The 23076-nt window shown below is 47.2% G+C and overlaps 1 protein-coding gene across 2 annotated transcripts in view; it reads right to left on the reverse strand.

The window, feature by feature from the left end:
- Positions 1–23076, reverse strand: part of LOC138582627 (neuropeptide Y receptor type 2-like) — a 324504-nt gene that overhangs the window by 156165 nt on the left and 145263 nt on the right. The window contains exon 2 of one of the 2 annotated variants that reach the window (XM_069654077.1): positions 12720–12807. The gene's annotated coding sequence lies outside the window, so the exon portion shown is untranslated. Of the gene's footprint in view, positions 1–12719; positions 12811–23076 lie in introns of both variants that reach the window. The other variant, XM_069654078.1, reaches the window with a different exon arrangement.

Here is a 23076-nt window from a genome sequence, read left to right on the forward strand (position 1 = left end):
ATTGCATGTTTCCTGTAGGAGAAGTAGTTTAATCTCATGTCTTTGCACATATGCCATAATTCTACGTGCTTTAGTATAGTTTCCCAACCCTCCAATATTCCTAAACATCAGTTTATTCTACATCACGTAGCTTTTACCCACTAGTTTCTCGGATATAATGTCTGTATCACCCATGTATTCATTGTTAACCATGTACTCTGCTGTCAAACATTTCCCATTTACGTTGGCTTACTGGCTCAGTTTCACAATTTGTGTCTAGCCTTACTCTTGGTCGTAAAACCGTTGGACAACTTACGCCCCTCCACACCCTTACTACCCCCCCAACCTAGCAGTGTAATCTACCCACTCCCCTCTATATGGCTTACTCCAAACAGGCCGCCCATCTATTCCTGGCATAAACTGTTAGCAACTGCTGTGGGGTAAGCTGTCGCCACCATGACCCGCTCTGTAATTATAACATTATATCACCCTTTCCTCCGTCACTGTTTTAGCAGGGTGTGCTTCATTTACAATGATCTCTCTGGGAATTTCAGATAAAACTTAGTGCTGTTCAGAGAGCTTGCTCAATTTGGTAGTGGATTGTCATCAGCCCATTCAGGACTGTCCGGCTTTGGGATCTATGATTCAATGAATTTGACCACCTCGTCAGGAACCGTAAAAAATAGAGCTTGCTGCGAAACTGGAAATTCAGACGTGCTGAAAACAACATGGCCTATTGAATATTGCAGCTACGTAGCGGTTTTTTGACTCCGATGAACTGGCGTTGCTAATTTTGGGAGCCCATTCATGTATATATATGCATAGGAATCTGGAAGTTCCACATTGTATTTGAGCAAACTGGACCCTGTGAATAGAAAGCCTGAAAAGTGTGGCGCAGCAGAATAAACCCAGCTGGAGATGGAAGAAGAATCAAGGAGGCCTGCCTGGCCCAGTGTTAAGGGATGAGGCAGCCAAGAAACTAGTTAATTATCATGGAAAGATACAATGAACGAGAAGGTGAGAGCCGAGCTCCTGTTAAGGTACGGCGGAAGGACAATGAGTGCCAAGGTTTATTAATTTAATACCATTAAATGGTTCCATGTGTTAATAGCCCTGCAAAAATATCATCATAAAAGAATGGTGCCAATATTAACCCATTAAACCTGTGGGGGACACCCCCGCAACCCCCTTATTATTGTAAAGGGAGCGGGGGAAACCCCTGCAGCCCCCGTCCCATTCACCCCAAAAACTATCCCCACCAATAATATCGCTTATGGCCGTTCCCGGCGACCATATATATGGCGATATTATTAGTGGGGATAATATAACCTGAAACCCATTAAATACTACGAAGAATCTCAGAACATGGTCTCCAGTCACATGGTCAGATGAAAATAGACTTTGGGCAAGCTACACCGAGACCAGAAGATAAAGACATGCTCACACTCCCTTTTGTTCCCAGGAGCAGTGATACTTGCAAGGTCAAGTTCAAACGACTATTCTTATGGCAGACAGCTTGAGTAATGATGGATTGTGGGCTAATTGGGTGAGGAGGCATGGTCAAGTCCAACCCTTCGGGACCTGGGGTACCACCTTGCAGGCTGCTAACAAGTGGAATATTCCAGAAGGGTACAAGAGTGGCAGCCAATTATAAAGGGCCATGTACCAAAGAGCCTTATAGTTTAGAGACCCAATAAGACGTTGGTTATTTGATGACGCTCACAATGACTTGTGCTAGGGGTGGGCAGAGTTGTCCACCTAACAGTAGAGATCCAATCACAACAACCCTCATAGAAAGTATACCTAAATGTATTCCGTTACCCAATCACAGTTTTCATTACGTTTTCTTAGTTTTTCCACGTAGCATGACGTCAGTAATGACAAGTTTTTATTATGAAATCTGTTGAGATGCTACTGCTAGACATCGTTGATGTACTCCCTATTTTAGATCATTGTTATTAAAACAGAGTTTTTTTGCCAACTTCATGAGTCCGTTTTATTATTGATGTTTGAGTAATTCTTCATCCCCATCCACCCGGTAGAGTGTTACCTCGTCTTAAAGGGCGTACGGGTTCACTGGGTCCGTCCCTGCAGCATCCATGCAGCGCCCCTGACAAAAGGGTTATGAGCCAGACAGGCCGCAGGCACCAGCATTAGACACCAACAGGAGCTAAACTTTGACATAGGCCTCAAGCCCGCGCACGCAGCTCCCTTCGGCATGGAATGGCGGCATCGCAGCCCGTCCCTCCTCCTTCGACACTGCAGCAGCGTCCCTCCTGCACCGATTTCGTTTAGTATTGCACGCACTCGTAGCCCGCGTCCTCCGACAGCCAAATTATGCATTCATTTCAAGTTTTTTGCTGGGAAAGAGGCAGATTTCATACGGATATTGCTGGTCACAGCAGAGCGAGGGAAGGTTAAACCTTCATGGGTTCGCTGCTCAACAGTGCCCCCGTGAATCTCAATTCTTATACTACCCGGTACACTGCCAACCATGGGAAGCAACGGGGGAAGGTAAAAAAGGGATGCACCCAGTGCGAGGCAAAGTACGCTGATGTCAAAATCTCAAGTTTTTTTCTTGAGGAAGAAACAAATGCCAATCCTAATATTTTCGAAATTGATTCAGGATAAAAGGAACTTTGGCATTACCAATGTAGAGAAGCCCACAACAACTGAACGTAAAGAAGCCCTCAGAAACGAGGTCTTAGTATGGTTACGTGCTCGAGCTGGGAATGGGACTATAGGGTATGATGAGCTGAGATTTTTGCGAGGACACACATTGATGAATGGTGCTCTCTAAATAACAGAGACTGGGGTGTGTGGCAACAGTAACCTTACTGCATTTATTAACATTTGTAAAAACATTAGACATATGTCATCAGATTCCAAATTGGGAATTGCATTGGACTAATAAACAGTCTTTTAAGTAGTTTGTGTATATAGCTTCTTGGTATTCTTGTTTTAATTCGTTTTCTCTGTGTTTAAGTCCGGAAGCTCCTCCTTTTTATTTATGTCATTAGTGCGAGTGGTGGGCTATGTGCCAATTTATAATTTTTTGGGCTTTATTATGTATTTGTAGTTATTATGTTTTTCTTTTTTTTATTGTTTATCAGTTTAAGTTGTGTTATATTTTATTTAGGTTTTGTATTAATTCATGTTCTATGCGGTTTGTTTTTGTTTGTCAGCTTGCCATATAAGCAATAAACTAAACTAAGGGGTTAATGGCAGGTTGTGGTGGTAGGAGAGGTAAATGGCATGAGTAGAGTGGTTTCAGAAATCAGGGATACAGAACTCCATTGGGCCACTTTCAAGGTAAGTCCCACTTATGACATCATTCTTGGAACGGGAAAGGATGCTCAGTATTCCTCTGCATGGACGGCTGCCTATGCAACATGCTCAGTCTTTCCCTGTATGGAAGGCTGCCTTCGCAGGATGCTCAGTATTCCTCTGCATGGACGGCTGCCTATGCAACATGCTCAGTCTTTCCCTGTATGGAAGGCTGCCTTCGCAGGATGCTCAGTATTCCTCTGCATGGAAGGCTGCCTATGCAACATGCTCAGTCTTTCCATGTATGGAAGGCTGCCTTCGCAGGATGCTGAGTATTCCTCTGCATGGAAGGCTGCCTATGCAACATGCTCAGTCTTTCCCTGTATGGAAGGCTGCCTTCGCAGGATGCTCAGTATTCCTCAGCATGGAAGGCTGCCTATGCAACATGCTCAGTCTTTCCCTGAATGGACGGCTGCCTTCGTAGGTCGTTCAGTATTCCTCAGCATGGAAGGCTGCCTATGCAACATGCTCAGTCTTTCCCTGTTTGGAAGGCTGCCTTCGCAGGATGCTCAGTATTCCTCAGCATGGAAGGCTGCCTATGCAACATGCTCAGTCTTTCCCTGTATGGAAGGCTGCCTTCGCAGGATGCTCAGTATTCCTCAGCATGGAAGGCTGCCTATGCAACATGCTCAGTCTTTCCCTGTATGGAAGGCTGCCTTTGTAGGATGCTCAGTCTTCCTAGGCATGGAAGGCTGCCTTTGTAGGATGCTCAGTCTTCCTAGGCATGGAAGGCTGCCTTTGTTAAGTGCTCAGTATTTCTCAGCATGGAAGGCTGCCTCTGTAGGATGCTCAGTCTTCCTCAGCATGCAAGGCTGCATTTGTTTCAAGGAAGCCACAGAGTGCATTGCTTCTCTGGAAGGATTTCATTTCTTTGACCAGAGTTTGGAAAAACTGGATATTTTTTCCATTATTGATACTTTAAAATATGTTGTGCCTTTTATGCTTCTCTTCTCTATGTTATAAAATGCTAATCAAATTTGAGTTTAAAAAATAAATATGTCCTGCTTAATTCTGCCAACCCTTACAAAAACATTTGTAAGTTTACATGTGTATAAGCATGGCAACCAGAATCCGAATTCGACTAAGGACAGCTTTTGCCTTAAAAATGCGTTCTGAGGGAGGCCGCTAGTGGGGGTAGGCAAGATGGCTGCCTGAACGTTGGGCTCTGACCCTGCCCTGGCCTAATTTTCGGAAAGCTGATCAGCGAGCCTGTGCTGTCGCCTCCACAGTGGCCCTGAGGTGTGGGCAGGCCCGGTACTGGTGGTGGGAGCAGTGGTGGAATGGGCTGGTCCATGTCTGCAGTTGAAGATCAGAGGCAGTGCCCAGAGCCTGTTGTCAACGTGTTCGAGGTTGCCAGCAGCGGGGGATGGGTGCCCGGAACATGCAGGTCGTTGCTGGTCCCCAGTTTAGCAGAGGTGCTCGAGTGGCTCGCCGATAGATAGCGGCTTGGGGGCCTTTGCAGTGATCTGAGGGGGCCTTTGCAGTCCTCCTTGGAGGACCCCCTGGTGAGGCAGGTGCCAGTCGGAGAAACCTAGGTGTAGTGGCAGAAGGTGAGCGGCGGTGGGTGGTCATACCCCACCTTACATGGGATCCGCAAAAGCAGTGCGTCACCCTGGAAAATTATCTCCTGCATCCGAAACCGTTGGTGGATGGCTGTGGACCCCGCAACATTAGATTACTAGAAGGGATACAGAACTCCATTGGGCCACTTTCAAGGTAAGTCCCACTTATGAGATCATTTCTGGAACGGGAAAGGATGCTCAGTATTCCTCAGTATGGAAGGCTGCCTTCGTAGGATGCTCAGTCTTACTCAGTATGGAAGGCTGCCTTCGTAGGATGCTCAGTCTTCCCCAGCATGGAAGGCTGCCTTTGCAGGGTGCTCAGTCTTACTCAGTATGGAAGGCTGCCTTCGTAGGATGCTCAGTATTCCTCAGCATGGAAGGCTGCCTTTGTAAAGTGGTCAGTATTCCTCAGCATGGAAGGCTGCCTCTGTAGGATGCTCAGTCTTCCCCAGCATGGAAGGCTGCCTTTGTAGTATGCTCAGTCTTCCTAGGTATGGAAGGCTGCCTTTGTAAAGTGCTCAGTATGTCTCAGCATGGAAGGCTGCCTCTGTGGGATGCTCAGTCTTCCCCAGCATGGAAGGCTGCCTTTGTAGGATGCTCAGTCTTCCCCAGCATGGAAGGCTGCCTTTGTAGTGTGCTCAGTCTTCCTAGGTATGGAAGGCTGCCTTTGTAAAGTGGTCAGTATTCCTCAGCATGGAAGGCTGCCTCTGTAGGATGCTCAGTATTCCTCAGGTTGGAAGGCTGCCTTCGTAGGATGCTCAGTATTCCTCAGCATGGAAGGCTGCCTTTGTAGTATGCTCAGTCTTCCTAGGTATGGAAGGCTGCCTTTGTAAAGTGGTCAGTATTCCTCAGCATGGAAGGCTGCCTCTGTAGGATGCTCAGTATTCCTCAGGTTGGAAGGCTGCCTTCGTAGGATGCTCAGTCTTCCCCTGCATGTAAGGCTGCCTTTGTAGGTTGCTCAGTATTCCTCAGCATGGAAGGATGCCTTTGCAGGGTGCTCAGTCTTGCTCAGCATGGAAGGCTGCCTCTGTAGGATGCTCAGTATTCCTCAGGTTGGAAGGCTGCCTTCGTAGGATGCTCAGTCTTCCCCTGCATGTAAGGCTGCCTTTGTAGGTTGCTCAGTATTCCTCAGCATGGAAGGATGCCTTTGCAGGGTGCTCAGTCTTGCTCAGCATGGAAGGCTGCCTCTGTAGGATGCTCAGTCTTCCTCAGCATGGAAGGCTGCCTTAGCACGGTGCTCAGTCTTACTCAGCATGGAAGGCTGCCTTTGTAAAATGGTCAGTATTCCACAGCATGGAAGACTGCCTTTGTTTCAAGGAAGACACAGAGTGCATTGATTCTCTGAAAGGATTTCATTTCTTTGACCAGAGTTTGGAAAAACTCTATATTTTTTTCATTATTGATACTTTAAAATATGTCGTACCTTTTATGGTGCTCTTCTCTATGTTATAAAATGCTAATCAAATATGAGTTTAAAAAATAAATATGTTCTGCTTACTTCTGCCAACCCTTACAAAAACATTTGTAAGTTTACATTTGTATAAGCATGGCAACCAGAATCCGAATTCGACTAAGGCAAGCTTTTGCCTTAAAAATGCGTTCTGAGGGAGGCCGCTAGTGGGGGTAGGCAAGATGGCTGCCTGAACGTTGGGCTCTGACCCTGCCCTGGCCTAATTTTCAGAAAGCTGATCAGCGAGCCTGTGCTGTCGCCTCCACAGTGGCCCTGAGGTGTGGGCAGGCCCGGTACTGGTGGTGGGAGCAGTGGTGGAATGGGCTGGTCCATGTCTGCAGTTGAAGATCAGAGGCAGTGCCCAGAGCCTGTTTCCAACTTGTTCGACGTTGCCAGCAGCGGGGGATGGGTGCCCGGAACATGCAGGTCGTTGCGGGTCCCCAGCTTAGCAGAGGATCTCGAGTGGCTCGCCGACATGTAGCGGCTTGGGGGCCTTTGCAGTGATGTGGAGGGGGGGTCGCATCCCTCCTTGGAGGACCCCCTGGTGAGGCGGGTGCCAGTCAGAGAGCCGAGGTGTAGTGGCAGAAGGTGAGCGGCGGTGGGTGGTCATACCCCACCTTACATGGGATCCGCAAAAGCAGTGCGTCACCCTGGAAAAGTACCTCCTGCGGCCGGTATCCGTCAGTGAATGGCTGTGGCCCCCCGCAAGATTAGATTCCTATAATGGCCAGGGATAACAGTATGTTAACGGTGTTGGGCGATATATGGAGGCTGGGGGGAGCAATGAGGGGGGGTCACAACATTGCCCTCCCCGCTCAGTCACCTGTGAGCCTCGCCAATGAGGGACAAAATTCCAGAGCCAAAAAGATTCCAAGCATGGTATGAGGCGGGACTGGAGAGAGTGGGTCAGTTGTCGTCTAAGGGAGTTGCAGGACTTAGAGGTGGCACTGAGACTCACACATCTATCAGTCTTCCTTTACATGCAGCTGCAGGGGACCCTGATGGCTGAAAGATGGCAGGAGAAGGTGCAACGGGAGCTGTCCCCGGTGGAGGCGGTGCTGGATTCCTGAGTGGGCCCACGCTGGGGCCTCCTACTGGCATATGTGGTGGGTCTGCGGGCGGTTCAGGTCTACTGGAAAGAGGTATTGAGGTAGATGAACAGGGTGGAAGGTATTAGTAGGCCCGTGTACGTCATGGTAGTGCTCCTTGGGCTAACCAAGGTAGGGGAAGACTGGAGGCCGCTTCCGCACCTGCCTCACCTTCTGCTTCTGGCTGCCAGAGCTGGTTATCGGCTGGAATGAGAGGCTTCCCACTCAGAAGGAATGGGTGGACAAAGCTAAGGGGCCTTTTCATGATGGAAAACATCTGAGGGAGGCCAGGCGTACAAGGGAGGTGAATGGTCGGGTTTTCTACAGAAGTACAAGTGATTGAGCTCATGGGGCTGTGGGCTGGGGAAGTGGCGAATAAAGGGTTGGTGATAAGATTGAACTCATGGGGCAGAGCCCTCAGCCGGCCGAGTGGGCATTGGAGGTGCATCTGTCCCGGTCAAGCGTGCTTCTCTATTTGGACTTCATGGTGTGGCTACCAGGGGGAGGAGGGAGGTTGGGTGGGGTGGGGTGTTCAGGGGTTGGGGTCTTATACGGTTTGATACTCAGTGTATTGGTATCCTAGGTGGTTGTTTGGTTGTTTGTTGCATTTCCTAGGTTCTGCTTTTGAGGAAATCCTTAATATAAAGAATTTGTTTTTGAAAATGCACTCTGCGGGTTCCTTCTAATCTCAAAGGGAGGTTTGGGTGTGTTTGCAAATACCTGAAACTTGGTTTTGCAGCCAGAATATGTTAAGATCTGGTTTAAGAACCAGACATCTACAGGAACGTGCGAAGTTGCGGGGGCAGGGGAGTTACATTCTGATTCTGGTCGAGTAGTAAGAATAAAAATGGAAAAGGGACTTCAAAACCTGCCCGAACGGACAACGGAGTCAGAGGAAGAAAGGGGTGCGATAAGGCTGCAGAGTATTTTCATAACAAAGCTGTGTTATGTGAAGCTGTGAATAATATTAGGATTCAATTGTACAGTGAGAGAGCTCAGTGGGTTAATGCACTTACACACACTTGCACGCCCCGAATGCTGACAAGGCCTAGTAGGACCATTTTTGTTTTTTTAATTATCACCATGAGCATATTACATTTTCTTACTGTTCCCTTGTTCCCTTCCCTTTGTCCTGTGGGCGCTTTGAAACACACATTCTTGATGTATAAGCAGCTTACACATGCTCAATACATAAACGCATCTGCTGCAGTGATCTTCGTATAAGCTTTAGGTCACTGTTTCAATGTGGGTAGGAATGACTCCGCCTTTCATCTTTCCAAAGCAGCTGAAGTGGGTTATTAGGTGATTTAACCAATGACATTCCCTGCATGCCTAGGCCTGCTTTCCATCACTTGGAGACTGGCAAGATGAATACTCCCCTGTGATTTATAAAAATACAATATACGTAGCTCATGGCAGGGATCTGCCTCTGAAAGCATCACAGAGCTGGGGCAGAGTCTGCCACATGCCATATGTCGGATGCAGCATTTCATCCTCTGAGTTTGCCTCCACGAGTAAAGTCCATCGCTGGGTGGTAATAGACTCAGAAAGGCCATTCCCGTTGAGGAAGACTCTGCACACATGTCCAGCATGCATGATGCAGGCACGCAGTCCTCGGAGGCTGCCTATTTTATGTGTACCCTTGCAATGCTGTGAGTTTGTTGCAGCACTGGACCTGAGAAATGCAGCACACCATCTCTGCCTAAGTGTTCGCTTTTTAAGAATTGTTTTTGTTATCTGAAAGCAAATAGATCATTTAAATTTCTATTTGAAACAAATGACCACCTGCAAGGCATTTTTCCTGCAAACTGACACTTTGGGCGTCATTATGAGTTTGGCTGCATTTTCTTTGTACAAGCCTTGGCGCTGCATAACTGCTACTGAGGTGATTTGAGAGAGCAATCTTTTAATGTGTGCTACTGTGATTAGTAACATCCCCAGGACACCCAATGTCACTGCCGCCCGCGACAGGCAGGCACAGTCAACCACCATCCACTTTCATGGTCTCCAAGCACTCTGGCAGATCTACAAAAGGAAGGAGGACTTGGGAGGGTTAGATATATGCAATGGGCATTTAAAGGGTAACCACTTACAGTTGGAACTGAGAGGGATCATCCTGCTCAGGCCCACTCCTTTGCCTTAATATTTGTCACCAACAGGAGTATCCGCGGATGACCCGCAGAGCCATGTCCAGCTGCTGTGTGTTTTATGCCCTGAAATTCGCTGCTTCTATGTGATTTCATCGAGGCGAAATCATCCAATCCGATTTTGTCTAGTTTTTGTTTTGAACTTTTATTAAATTTCGCCGCAAATACATGTGGGGGACTCCCCCCGCAGCCCCTCCCCACTTCCCCACTGCAATTACTACATTTACCCACCCCCTCATATATTTGCTGCCAAATTCGTTACAAATAATTAGAAAAAATTCGAATTCGACAAATTCTCCTGCAACGAAATCTCTCTATCCCAATTCTCCCACAGTCTCAGACATCTGTGAATCCCAAACTTCCTTGAACAAAGGCAAATGAGCGCTGCGAATTGCATGTCTTAGGAGGACAAGGGGCTGCGAGAAGGACACACTTTGGGCCTCATTACGAGTACGACAGTGCGGTAAAAAATAATAGTAAACTGTGATAAGCGTTAGAGCCGCATTACCGCATTTGCTGTTGGGATAGAGGAAAAACCTCCACCAAAAAGCTGGAGGCAATTCTGCCGCCTTTCCAACAAAAATCTGTGGAATCACTGCAGGTGGTACTTCCGTCGAAATCTCCAATGGGGACTAACATCCCCGTACCACCACCACATGTGATCCAGCGGTAATTCTGCACGACCAAGTGGCAGTAACATTAAATCCGTTTGGCAGTATACCAGCAGCTGTACCACCAGAATACCGCCAAACCTGTAATGAGGCGCTTTGTGGTAACACTTCACAGGTTTCGGTTACTTCTGGTGGCGAGAGCTTAGAAGAGGGGCTAAGGCGCCCCTGCTCCACAGATTCCTGTGGCAGGCAGAGTGCCAGACTCCTTCCCCTCCATACCCTGATTCATTCAGGCATTTCTGCAGCCAGAGCTGGCAGCTTCCCCATCCTCTCAGACTAATAACACAGGCAGAAGGTGACCCATTGTCTCATCGGCTGCGCTCCTCTTCGAATTACTTATCGCTCTGATCTTTAATTACGGCTGCGGAATGGAATTGCCAGGTCTTTTTCTGACTTTCCAGCAGTTTTTTTTATTTTTTTATAATGCCAGTACTTGTTCGTGAGATGCATTTCCTTCGCCCGATGATGGTGTTCGTGCACACAGCCGCACGAAGAATCCATTTAGGGAGCATAGCGTTGACGAAGCTCAGTCGGTTAACACACCTGCTGTTGCAGAGATCTGTGTGCAACCTGCAGGTTACATGTGTGAATCCATTGAATCCATTTCGAGCCTTGAAACACCTGTTTATAGGCGCGTTATAAATGCCACATCATATCATATCATTCAATATTCTATCAGGTGTTACCCTTCCAAGATCTATAACCTAGTTCATCTTTTTACCAGTGAATTGTATAGTAGAACATTGGAAAGTTATAATACTGTGCAGCTATGGCGAGAGGTATATGAAGAAAACAAATGTGAAGGGTTACCCATATTTGTACCCGGAAAGATAGCATGTGGGAGCAAACGTATTCAGCTGCCCCCTTTTCCCCCCACAGGACACGAGGGGCCTCATTCCCGAGGTTGGCGGAGTGGCAAAAAAGTGGTGGTAACGGAATGACTACCACATTTACCATTTCCGCAAAATCCTTTAGTTTGACCATGAAGTGGAGGATTTGCCTCCAGCATCCACGTTACCGCTGAACAATTGGCAAAAACGGCAGAATTGTCACCGGCCGAATCACCATCCATGGTAATTCCACAGGTGGCAATTCAACCGATTTTTAAGATTTTGGCAAAATTGCCTGTGTGCCATGTTGTCCTACAGAATACACAAAATTGAGACTTACACCACCTTGTATAATCATGTAGTAAATCCACAGGACCAGTGGCGGTAACAGTAATTCTGTTTGGCAGGAGTTCAGTGGCATTACCGTAATGAGGGCCTAGCTCCTCATAGCATGTTTAAAGGTAAATAAATACCGGAGGTAACATTTCTTCCAGCTTTGTCAGTCCTCCTGATTACAAGTTGCAAAGCATTAATGAGCTAATAAATCCAGCATATGCATGCCCGTATTGCCTCCAAGCGAATGGAGGTATTAACTCCAGTGGAATTACTGCTGGAGGCAATTCCGACATTCCTCAGTGAATCCTATCGGACTTCATAATGGCGACTAACCACAAACCATCATCAGCGGTATATTCTGCAGTTACCACTGGTGATAACTGGAATTCCGTTTGGAGGAATGTTCACTGCTAATACCGCCAAACTATTAATGAGGCCTCCTACCTACACTCTACATGGGGCCTCATTACGAGTCCAGCGGTGACCCTCACGGTGCTTCTGGCGGGTTGCTGCCGGACTCGTAGCACTTTTACGTGCCCGACTTCCCATTGCCAACGGGATATTACAAGTCCTGGCGGATCGGGATGTCAGACGCCGGAAAAAGTCAGGCCCCATTCTCATGGAGCCCCATAGGACTCCATGGGAATGGGGACACGAAAGCACTGGCACCGTTGGTAAAGGTGCTGGTGCTTTCATAAAAACTCTGCAGGCGGGGCCGTTATGCTCGGCAGGTGAGACCTGCCGTGCGCAACGGCCCCTGTCCGCAAAGTTGTAGTGTGGCGGTCTGGAAATGAGTGCCGGTGCGGTGCGACCGGCACCCATAATTCCAGACCGCCACACTTGTAAAGAGGCCCCATGGTCTCCAGCACTATCCTCAGTACTTCTAATGCCCTTTGTACTTGCCAGTTATTTCTTCAGGCCTTTTGTTGTCTGCCTCTCTAAATCTCTCCTGCTCCATTCATCACAATCTGGGGAGAGACTTCAATGAGGCCTGATCACGTGACTTCAGAACAGCTAATTTGATTTCATGCTCCTGTAGCAGGCACGTTTCTAGTAAGCTGCCTCCTTGAATAATTCTCTTGATCAGTGGTCGTAGTGTGACTCAGCCGCTGATGTGGTGCTATGCTCTTGGTTGACACTTTAGTGAGGTGTTTTTATCGCTCAAAACACATTTGTTGGTACAACTTCTGGTATGGGAGGCAACATCTCTCAAAGATGCTCAACAATCAGAGATGTGGTTTTCCACAGTTTAAGACAATTCCAATGCATTACTCATTCAATTGTAAGCATGCACATGTAAAGTTATGTTAATATGCTTTTATACCGTACCAAATCACCACTGTAGTAGGTTCAGAACACCTAGGCCTGTCCGTGTAGTTGCATATTGTGCCCTTATCAGGGGTATCCAGAGCTTACTCTGCTGGAGGAAAGAAAATGAGTGAGAGGAAGATAAAATGATATGAAAGCAAATAGTAATATAACCCAGCAATAGTGCGAAATAAATGACATTGGTTTTGAATCTCTTTTTATCATCTTCCAATTTATTAGGCTCACAGTATAAATGGAAAGATAAACTGCACAATATGGCTCAGAGTTTGCTGGTTCTCTTCTCTCCTGACTACCTTCCTTGCACTGCTTCCGCTCGTAACCTTGGTGTCATCTTTGACCATCTACTGCAGCCAGGCTCAACCGCCTCAATATCAGAAGAATCGGTCCTCTTCTTGCATTCAATACTGCTAAACAGCTAATTTCCTCCTTAGTGCTTTCTAGATCTGACTGCTGTGCCAGTCTCCTCTATAGCCTTTCCAACAATGCTTTTTCACCTCTGGACAAAGCCCTCAACTTTGCAGTCTGCAGACTTTTCAACCTTTCCCGCATTACCTCTACCTCCTCTGCCCATCACGAGATGGCTATATATGAAAAAAGGGCTAGGTATAAACTTCTCATCATCTTTAAAAATGGTTACATGTGATTTTAACGAACAGAAAAATATCAAACACTTTTTTATCTAATCATTTTTAACAAAAGAAATACAGATTTCTTTTTAATTTGGGGGGGCTCCCCCCAAGTCCTCTGTTTCCCTTTGTTTATAATCACACCCAAACCCTCTTCCCACCCATTTTAGCCCCTTACCCCACACACCCATATATATATTTTAAAAAATTCAGTATTTTCTTTTTTTTATAAATGTTTAGATATAAATGTTGTTTGTTATTTTCTATTCGTTTAAATCACTGCATACCTTGCCACACCCTACCTATCAGCTCATCTCACTCCCTACTCTCCCCGTCGCTTCTTAGGATCATCTGCAGCTCACCTTCTTGCCACCACTCAAGCCCCCTGTCCTCCCTCTGGTTTTCTCTCTCTCTCTCTCTCTCTCTCTCTCTCTCTCTATCTCTCTTTTGCTCCCTCTCTGTCCTAACTCCCCTACTCTGGAATGCTCTTCCTCTCCCTCTCTGTACTATTCCAACTCTACCACTATTTAAATCCAGTCTCAAAGCTCTCCTTCTTTCTGAAGAACCTGTTTCCTAGCAATCTACGCTACTGCGCCACCCAGGTTTTCCTCTCTCCCTGCCCTTCATGGGCAACCCTACAGAACTTTTTCAGTCACCCCTCCATCGTTAATTCAGCACTTTCTCCACCATCCTTTTCCTATGTCATTCTTTCTTGTCCTCGTCCCTAGTTTATGTTTCCAGCTTCCATTGCAACATCTGGTCTTCAAGTCACTTTCTCTCACCCCATTGTAATGGGCCCATGTCCTCTGATCTGTTATCAATGATAAATTCTGTAAATGTGTTTGTGCTAATAATGCATTGCTTTCCCTGTGATTTGTATTGATAAATAAATAATAATACACGTTTATTTTTTCTGTACTTTGCATTGTTTGAAAGACAAGTCCGACTCTTTTATGGAATCAAGAGAACAAATGGCACATATATTACACTTGGACATCTTCCCTCAATTATGTGTGTGCGTGTGGTCACCTCTAACAGGATCCCATGGTTTCGGCAATGGATGGGCAACATGGCGGTCCCTCTATGCGCTTCTAACGGGAGTGAACCTATAGAGTCACAAGAAGGATAAAGCACTGCAGCCTGTGCTTTCATGTGGTGGCATCATTGCCGTAAAGAATGATCCACCCGGAACACACTTCTAGGAGGGCTCCACATCCCCGGAAGACCTACCACCAGTCCATATGTCTTGGAAGGTGCCATATCACCAGAAAGGACTATCGGCCAGGCCACCGCTTCTGAGAAGGTGCTGAATTGTATCAAAGAACAGCAGCACCCGTCCCACCTAGCAGAGGATAAAGCATGACTAGCGGATATGCCAATCAAGTTTTTGCAGATATGAGGTGATGCCGCATCATCCAGAGGATACAATCACTCCAGCTCATCTCTTTAGGAGGACACTATGTTACCCAGTGAAGCTGCTCCAGGTAAAACCTAAAGAATGACACCACAACAGCAGAGGGCCTGATCAAAGGTTCTGCAGGTAGGAGTTGACAGCACTTTGAACAGAGGACACAATCCCCCCAGTCTCTCCTTTGGGAGAGCACCACATGATACACATGGAAGATATGTCAACTTAAGTTCTTACCTCTGGGAAGACACTGCATCCCTCATTAAGGTCACACATTCATGCCATTACCTACATTAGCAACCATAACATCACCAGAGGGGAATTTACACACAGCCCACACCTGAAGGAGGACACCACGTCACAGACTGCCATATGGGGCATTCATTGTTAAATGTTAAATGTTAAATGTTAAAGGCATTTGTATCGTGCACCGTCACCAACGGAATTGGTCCCCAGGCGCTCAGGCGGATCTGTAAATGATAAAGGTGGGATGGGTTAGTAGGTTGAAGAAGGGAGTAGGATAGTGAGAGGAGTGGTGTGCTGTTGGCAGCTTCAACTCAGTATACACCGGGTGCTGAGCTTTGGTGCGGGTATCGGATCGGAGTCAGTCCGCGTGTGCTGTTGTTCCGGCTTATGTGTTGTTGCAGTGTTGTGAAGTGAATTGCGTGCGGCTTGTTGTGCGAGAGATGGTTGTGCGAGTTTTTTGAGTGAGATAGGTATGCAGAGTTTGTGCTTATATAGGTTAGTGGGTTACCTGACCTTTACCAATGCTAGCACTCGTAGTTCTGAGGAGTGTGGCACTTATTGGCCCTCACAATCCCATCTATACGTGGCGCAGGCCAATGTTTAGGGCTCCATACAGGTGTGGTCATGCCAACATTCACACTTTATCTAGACGCGACGCAGGCTGGTGTTTAGAGATCAGTCCAGGTGTGGGCAAGCTAACATTCACACATCCATCCGAACACCATGCAGGCGGGTGTTCACGGCTCTGAGTGTGGCACATGCTCGCGTTCACGTTTTTCTAGGCCGGGCATGTTATCCTTCAATCGATCCTATCCAGATGCTACACGGGCCAACGTCTATCTAGATGCGTCTGCCGGTCTGGGTGTGTTCGTCCGGTATGTACGAGCGGGGGAGTCTAGGTCTGGGTTTCGTCTGGGTCTAGGTTTGTGGTCAGTCTGTGTAGCCTTCCTTTGTGGCTGTTTTCCATGATGTCTTGTGCTCTGTCGAGTGGTTGGTTCTTTAGCTTGAGTGTTTGTCCGATTTGAGAGTGGCCGAGGTTGGAGTTGTTTTCATCATTGTTTGGATGTATGGGCATTCTAGTTCGTCTCCGTAGTGGTTACGCTTTGAAGAGCCATGATTTGAGGAGTTTCCTGAATGCTAGGTGGTTTGTTGTATTCCGTATATTCTTAGGTAGGTCATTCCACGTTTTAGGTGCCTGGTGAGAGAAAGACGATCCTCTGAATTTTTTTCTGTTGTAGGGTTTTGGTTCCAGGCGTATGTCGGTGCTTGATCTTAGTGTTCTTGTTGGTTGATGTAGGCGTAGTTTGTCTCTTAGGAATTCTGCGCCTTGTTTGTGTATTGCTCTGTGCGTGATGCACATGGCTTTGAACTTTATTCGCTGTTTCAGTGGTAGCCAGTGTAGTATTTTTAGCGCGGGTGTGATGTGCTCTCTTCTGGGTAGCTTGAGGAGGAGTCTGGCTGCTGCATTTTGTATGCGTTGTAGTTTTTTTAGAAGTCGTTCGGGCATGCCCAGGTAAAGGCTATTGGCATAGTCTACTCTGGACATGATCAGAGCGATGATGGTAAGTGTTTTGTTGGCGAACGACAGGAACGGTAGGATCCTTTTTGCTGCTCACAGGAGGAAGAAACATTTCTGAATTACCGAGTTTACTTGTGGCGCCAGGGTGAGGTTGTTATCCATCAGGACCCCTAGGTTTTTTACAGTTGACGATGGTTCCGGTGTGGTGCCGAGCTCTCTTGGCCAGGGGATGTAGTTGATGTCTCCTCCCTTTTTTGAAACAATCATTATCTCCGTTTTGCCTGGGTTGATTTTGAGATGGTTGAGGTTCATCCAGTTGAATATGTCACGAAGGCAATTCTCTAGTATGGTGTTTTCTTCTCGAGTGTCTTGTATGTTGAAGATTATTTGAGTATCGTTGGCGTAGTTGTAGCATGTGAGGCCGTGTTTTTTGATGAGTTTGATTAATAGGTACATGTAGATGTTGAATAGAAGCGGGGAGAAGGATGATCCTTGTGGAACTCCGCACGTGGAGACTCTGGGTTTGGATTTACAAGGTTTCATCCATATTGTTTCTGTTCTGTTTGTTAGGAAGGATTTGATCCATAGTAGGGCAGTGTCTGTTATCCCTAGTCCTTCTAATCTTTTTATGAGGATGGCGTGGTGGACAGTGTCGAAGGCTGCGGACAGATCCAGGAGAATCAGGGCGGTGCTGTTGTCTGAGTCTGCGTTTGTTTTTAGGTCGTCCCATATTGAGAGGAGAGCCGATTCTGTTCCTCTCATTGGTCTGAAGCCAACTTGTGCCTGGTCTAGTAGGCAATGCTCTTCTATGAATTCTTGGGTTATTTGGTAGACGTACGTTTCTAGCAGTTTGGCTATGTAGGGTATGTTGGAGATGGGTCTGTAGTTAGATGGGTCCTCCACGTTTCCTGTTGTGTCTTTAAGTAGTGGCTTGATGTAAGCTGACTTGAAGGCTTGGCTTGACTTAGATAGTTTCTGTAGGTTATTGTGCCAGCTTTGGAAGAAATAAGAGCATTATGTCTTCCTCTCTCTTTACATTGATATTTGAAAGTGAATGAGATTTCCACATGTATTATTATCCAATGGCCAGAGCCGATGAAGGCCTTGAAATGCCGGGCCTAGCACGTTATCACAGGACGATGGATCTAAGGAAGGGCTACTGGCAGATACCTCAAGCATAACACTGTCTTTTCCGACTCAAGCAGTTCACACCAGTTCACCATTTTACTGTTCGACTTGCATTGGCCCTAGCTATATTTTTACGACTAATTGATTGCATTTTACTCATGCCGTTGGGCTCCTCTCCCAAATATCTGGATGACATGTGCTCTTCAGTTTGGATGCGGACCCTCACATGGAGCCCTTGGGCAATGTCAGGTTATCCATGAGAGAGACAGGTCTCGCAGCTAATACAGAAAAAAAGCAGGGGCTACCGAGGTTAAATATGTGGGCTATTCCTTAGAGAGTGAAAGATCAAACCTCAGATCCCAATAATCACGACCCATTAGAGCATTGCTTTTCCTGCATCTGAAAAAGCTGTAGGTCTTATTTAGTGTTCTTACAGAAGACTCATCCCTGAATGCACTGCCATCGTACCGTGTTGATCCACTTTGTGTAAGCCTCCACTCACGCCAGTCTAAGACACACAAGGGGATCAGCCGCGGACATGGCATTTCTATCTCTAAAGCACATCTTGGTTGCAGGACCTGTATCGGCATGCCTGCAATATTCCTGGACTTTTGACTTCCAAACGGACCCCTCCGATCTGGGCAAGAGTACTGTTTATGGTATGTTATGTTACTGGGAGTTACTGGGATTTAGACTGCCCTCTGCTTCCATGTGCACAGTCTACGAATGCTCTGATGGATCTGAAAGAGAGGTGGGTGGTTTAGGATAATGGTGAGAGGGGAATCGAATAATATCGCAGGGGACTTTCAGCTGGTACTGTACATCACTTCCCCGTGGATGGCATTGGTCCATCGTTGAAAGTGAGTCTTTATTCAGTATCCCTTTCAAGCTAATATCCTGTTCTGTACAGGAACAACGCCCATCTGACCTGCTTGGCAAAGTAAAAGAACTCCAGACAGCTTGTTGATGGCCCTGCAGTTTATTGTTCACCTCTCGGGAGGGTAGCTCTAGGACAACGTGCTCACCTTGGAAGCAAGACGACACGGAACATTACAGGTTTGATCCCCAGGTCCACGCTTAGAAACCTCTGGGTATTAAGCGCGTTACAAATAAACTATCATATCATATACTGCATAGGTCTTGGGTCTTGCAGGACAATGATGTGCTTCTCTTCCAGCACTATAAGCCACCAGCTTTCGGGTGCTGACTGTGCACCTTGCCCTGATGGAAGGAGGGAGAGTTGACCTTACTGAGTCAAAGGTGGCTAAACTCCCATTGCTGCTGCCCACAAGAGCTCTTCCTTCTCTGTTGCTGCCAAAATCCAACGCTCGTCGTCACAATGCTTCAGAGGGGAGAGGAGGTGTCACAGGCCCAATATTGAGCGCTGCCACCTGACACAGGCCTTCCCAGTGGTTCCAGCATCATCAGCATGTCTACACTGGCCGATATTGCCACTGGTAGGTGGTCTACTGCACAATGAATCATGGCCCACTTGTCCCTTCCAGAAAGGACCCATCCTTGCACACCGCCCATCCGGACACAATACACCGGTCTGGAGGGGGGGGTCGCAAAGCCTGGGAGCATGGGCTCCTTCACAAATGATGGATCCATGGTGGTGTTAAAAATCAGGAAGGCCGGGGCAGGCTTTAGCTCCCGCCATTATCCTGAATACCAGAATAAAATGGGAAGGAACCTGGGCAGAAAGTAAGCTATGTTTCTACCCATTTAGGAAAGCATAATGGTGGGGGCAGATGTGGGTGGGACTGCATGGTGAGACTTAGAGGACTGCACCAAGATTGACAGGAGCTGGCTGGTAATTAGGGAAGTTCATTCACACCCTTACTCTGTTTCTACTCACTTCAGTGCTGCAGAGGACCAGCAGAAGTGGTGGCAGAACCAATCAACTAAGAGGCTTAAGACCACTAACATTATTGACAAGTGATGGAAAATGAACTGCATTCAGGACTGGGTGATGTAAACACGGACAGCCGTCTGGGTGAGGAAGGATAGCCCAGGGGCAACGTCTTTGTCTTAGAAGCAAGACAATGCAGTGCCACACAAGTTCGAATCCCGATCCTGCACTTAGAAACCGCAACGCTGGTATTAAAAATACACTTTCCCAAAAGAAACACTCTTGTGTTGCTGCCTGATTCCACACATTGACATGGTAAGGTCATATAAACAAAATATTTCAACACATGAATTGATGCGACAGATAATTTAGCCAGCAGGACTCTCGGACTGAGGCAAAAAGAAGACTCTTTTCCCAGGAGTCCCAATCCCGCCTGCAGGGACGATAGAAGTAGGACAGAGAGGCAGGGGGAGCGCTTGCCCCCTGTAGCCCAGAATCCCTAGTCTGAGGATCTCACTCGATCCAGTGCTCCCAGTACATATTGCCCTTCCCCACCTTTATCAGACAAGGCCACTGGCCCCTGGCTAAAGGCTTCCCCAATCAAGAAGATAGGCCATGCGCCCAAATCAGAGTCCAATCTCCAATAAGATCTGAGATCTGTGTGCAGGCAGGTGCCAGGAATCGACCGACTGGAGGAGTGCCCATCCATGTGGAGCCGGGCACACACCCTGATCTATAAAGTGGAGGTGAAAGTACAGTCTTTCCCTGCCCCTGCCCAATGAACGAGCCTTTTTACATTCTCACCTATCCGTTAGTGGCAGGAGAGGTCACAGGAGTGGGGGATGGACCATCAAACAGGGAGCTTCAAAGGAATATTTATATCCAGAGACTACTGCCATGTTAATGAGGACCTTTCCAGGGACAGCTCATCCCCGGCTAGCATCACATAAACCAACCCGCTGAGAGAAACTGGGAGAAACTCGCAGATCTGACTTCTGTGAGGCGGGAAAACCCATTCCGCCACACCTTCCCTAGCTTACCATTTTCTGTCTACAGGTACATTCCACCACCAACTGCAGGATATGACCAGAGAGCAAACATTACTCATGCGCCCTCACTGTCATCCTCCTCTATATGATCAATATAGCAATGCAATATAAGGCGTCAAACATATATTTTTGGGGGGTATTGATTGACCGAATATCTTTATCGATTTTACAAAACTCCAGCACAAAACATAGACCCCTTCTCCCCCCACATCCACGCCGGTATGGAGAGAGTCATTGGTCTTTTCTCCCTTATAATGCCAGTCAATGTTACAATTACTGTGCCCCTGCTCAATGCTGTCCATTTTTCCATAGCTGCGATCTCCCAGAGCCTCTGTGGCCACTGACCCAGCGAGTGTGGGTCAGTTTTACCCAATATTGAGGGTATCGCCAGCTTTGCAGCCAGTATCATAGCCCTTCTTATAATAACCAGCATCTGCAACCCAGCCCACTCCCCTTTCTGGCAAAACCCCAATGAAATGAATCCTGGTGAGAGCCTGCATTTAATAACCCAACCCGGTGTATTGCCTCTTCAATTGCACCCCATAAATCCCCTCACTTTGGGCAGGTTGCCATAGTATGCGTCCGCAAGCCGTCTTGTCCACATCCCCTCCAACACGTTTTCTCTGCTTTTGGTTTACATTTGTGAAGTTTGAGGGGGTGTAGTACCATCTATATAATATGTTGACTTGTAGCTCTTTGTGCTGTGGCCATATGCAGCTTTTCCATACATTACGGTATATACCTTCCCATTCCGTCTGGGTGATAGGCTTCCCTACTTCTTCCTCCCATTACCGTTTGTATGGCCTCTCCTCGTCTATCTGAAATACAGCCAACTACCCTCCCTATTAGACTGCTAGCCTCCTGAAGGGGTTCTCTAGTGTTGTAAGCAGCCTTGTAGCCCCCTTCCTCACGGTTGGGTCATGCAGCCAGTGCCTTAGTTGCTTGTAGCAAAACCTGTCTCCTTCGTCCACTCCATAGGGTTCCTTGCACTCTTCAAATATCTTTATGTCCTCCCCTTTACCAGATCTCCTATCTTCATTCATCTTTCCTCTGCCATACCTCAAAGCCTCTGTCCCTAAGGGCTAGCGTGGAATCATGATTACTGTGGATTGGTGTGAAGGGTGACGAGAACGTTATCTGATTGCCCTGTTTGTGGGCTATGTCCCAGGCTTCCATAGTACCCCTGGAGATCAAGTTTATGTACAGCCCTTTAGCTCTTTGGTGCTTGTTTAGCTGGGGCTGTTTCCAAAAGTGTTGTCCAGCTATATCCTGCTTCATAAAGAGCCAGTGGCTCTCTGACCCTAGCTATTGCCAGTCCGCCAGTACTCTTAACTGGGCCGCTAGGTAGTAATTTAAGATATCCGGGCACGAGAGTGCCCCCACTGGCCTTGGTCACCCTCATTCTTCTATTGCTTATCCGTGCCCTCGCTCCTCCCCATATAAACCTTGACATGGATTTCTGTAGGCCCCTGAGTTTTCCACTGGAGGATTCACCAGCAGGACATTCTGAAACAGATACAATAACCTGGGCAATACATTCATCTTGATCACCGCTTGTCTCCTTAGCCACGTGAGAGTTAGTCTGCCCCACCTATGGGCATCCTTCTGAATTTCCCTGAAGGGAGGGTAGTTGGCGCCCTCAAGGTCCCATTCCCTTCTCCTGATGTTTATGCCCAAATACCTCATGCTCCCCTTCGATTGCATGAACGGTGTAATCTGTTTGAGCCCCTTGAGCGTACCCATTATGTTCAGTATTTCAGACTTGTTGACATTAACCTTCCATCTTGGCTTTGACAGACCTTATAAGGTCAGTAAATAAGAGGATTACGTCGTCTGCGAACAGCCTTATTTTATATTCTCCACTACCGACCCTAACCCCTTTGATATGATCTGATTTTCTGACCCACTCAGAAAATTGCTCCATTACCAAGGTGTAGTGAATTGGAACAGCGGGCACACCTGCCTTGTCCTCCTCGCAAGTAAGATGATGTCCGTAAGCACCTCATTAAGATTAATCCTGGCTCTGGGTGTGACGTAGTTCGTCATTATCATATTAATCATTTTAGGCCCCATTCCCACTTTCGCCAATATCTTTCCCACAGAGGACCAGCTCACCTGGTCAAAAGCCTTCTGGGCATTTTAGGCCAATAGCACCGTTTATCCCCCTCTCCGCCCTGTCAATGAACAAAGTAATATTCCAAATATTATCTCCTGCCGATTTGTTGATGATAAAACCGTCTGGTCAGGGTCAATCAAGGATTCCATGAAGGGCCCCAATCGGTTAGTCAGTATCTTTGTATAGATATTTGCATCTACGATGAATAGGGAGACAGGCCTATAAGATGTGCATTTGGCAGGGTCCTTTCCAGGTTTGGGGATGAGGACTATTTGGGCTTCTGTCATGGAGCCGGACAGCAAGTTTTCTCCTCTTTGATTGAATTAAATAGTGTTAGCATTGGGTCTACTAGAATGTGAGCCATAGCCATATAGAAGGCTGCCATTAGTCCATCCGGGCCCAGGTTCTTCCCA

Source organism: Ambystoma mexicanum, chromosome 3q, assembly GCF_040938575.1.
Source record: "Ambystoma mexicanum isolate Mex_15411 chromosome 3q, UKY_AmexF1_1, whole genome shotgun sequence".
NCBI classification, from domain to species: domain Eukaryota; kingdom Metazoa; phylum Chordata; class Amphibia; order Caudata; family Ambystomatidae; genus Ambystoma; species Ambystoma mexicanum.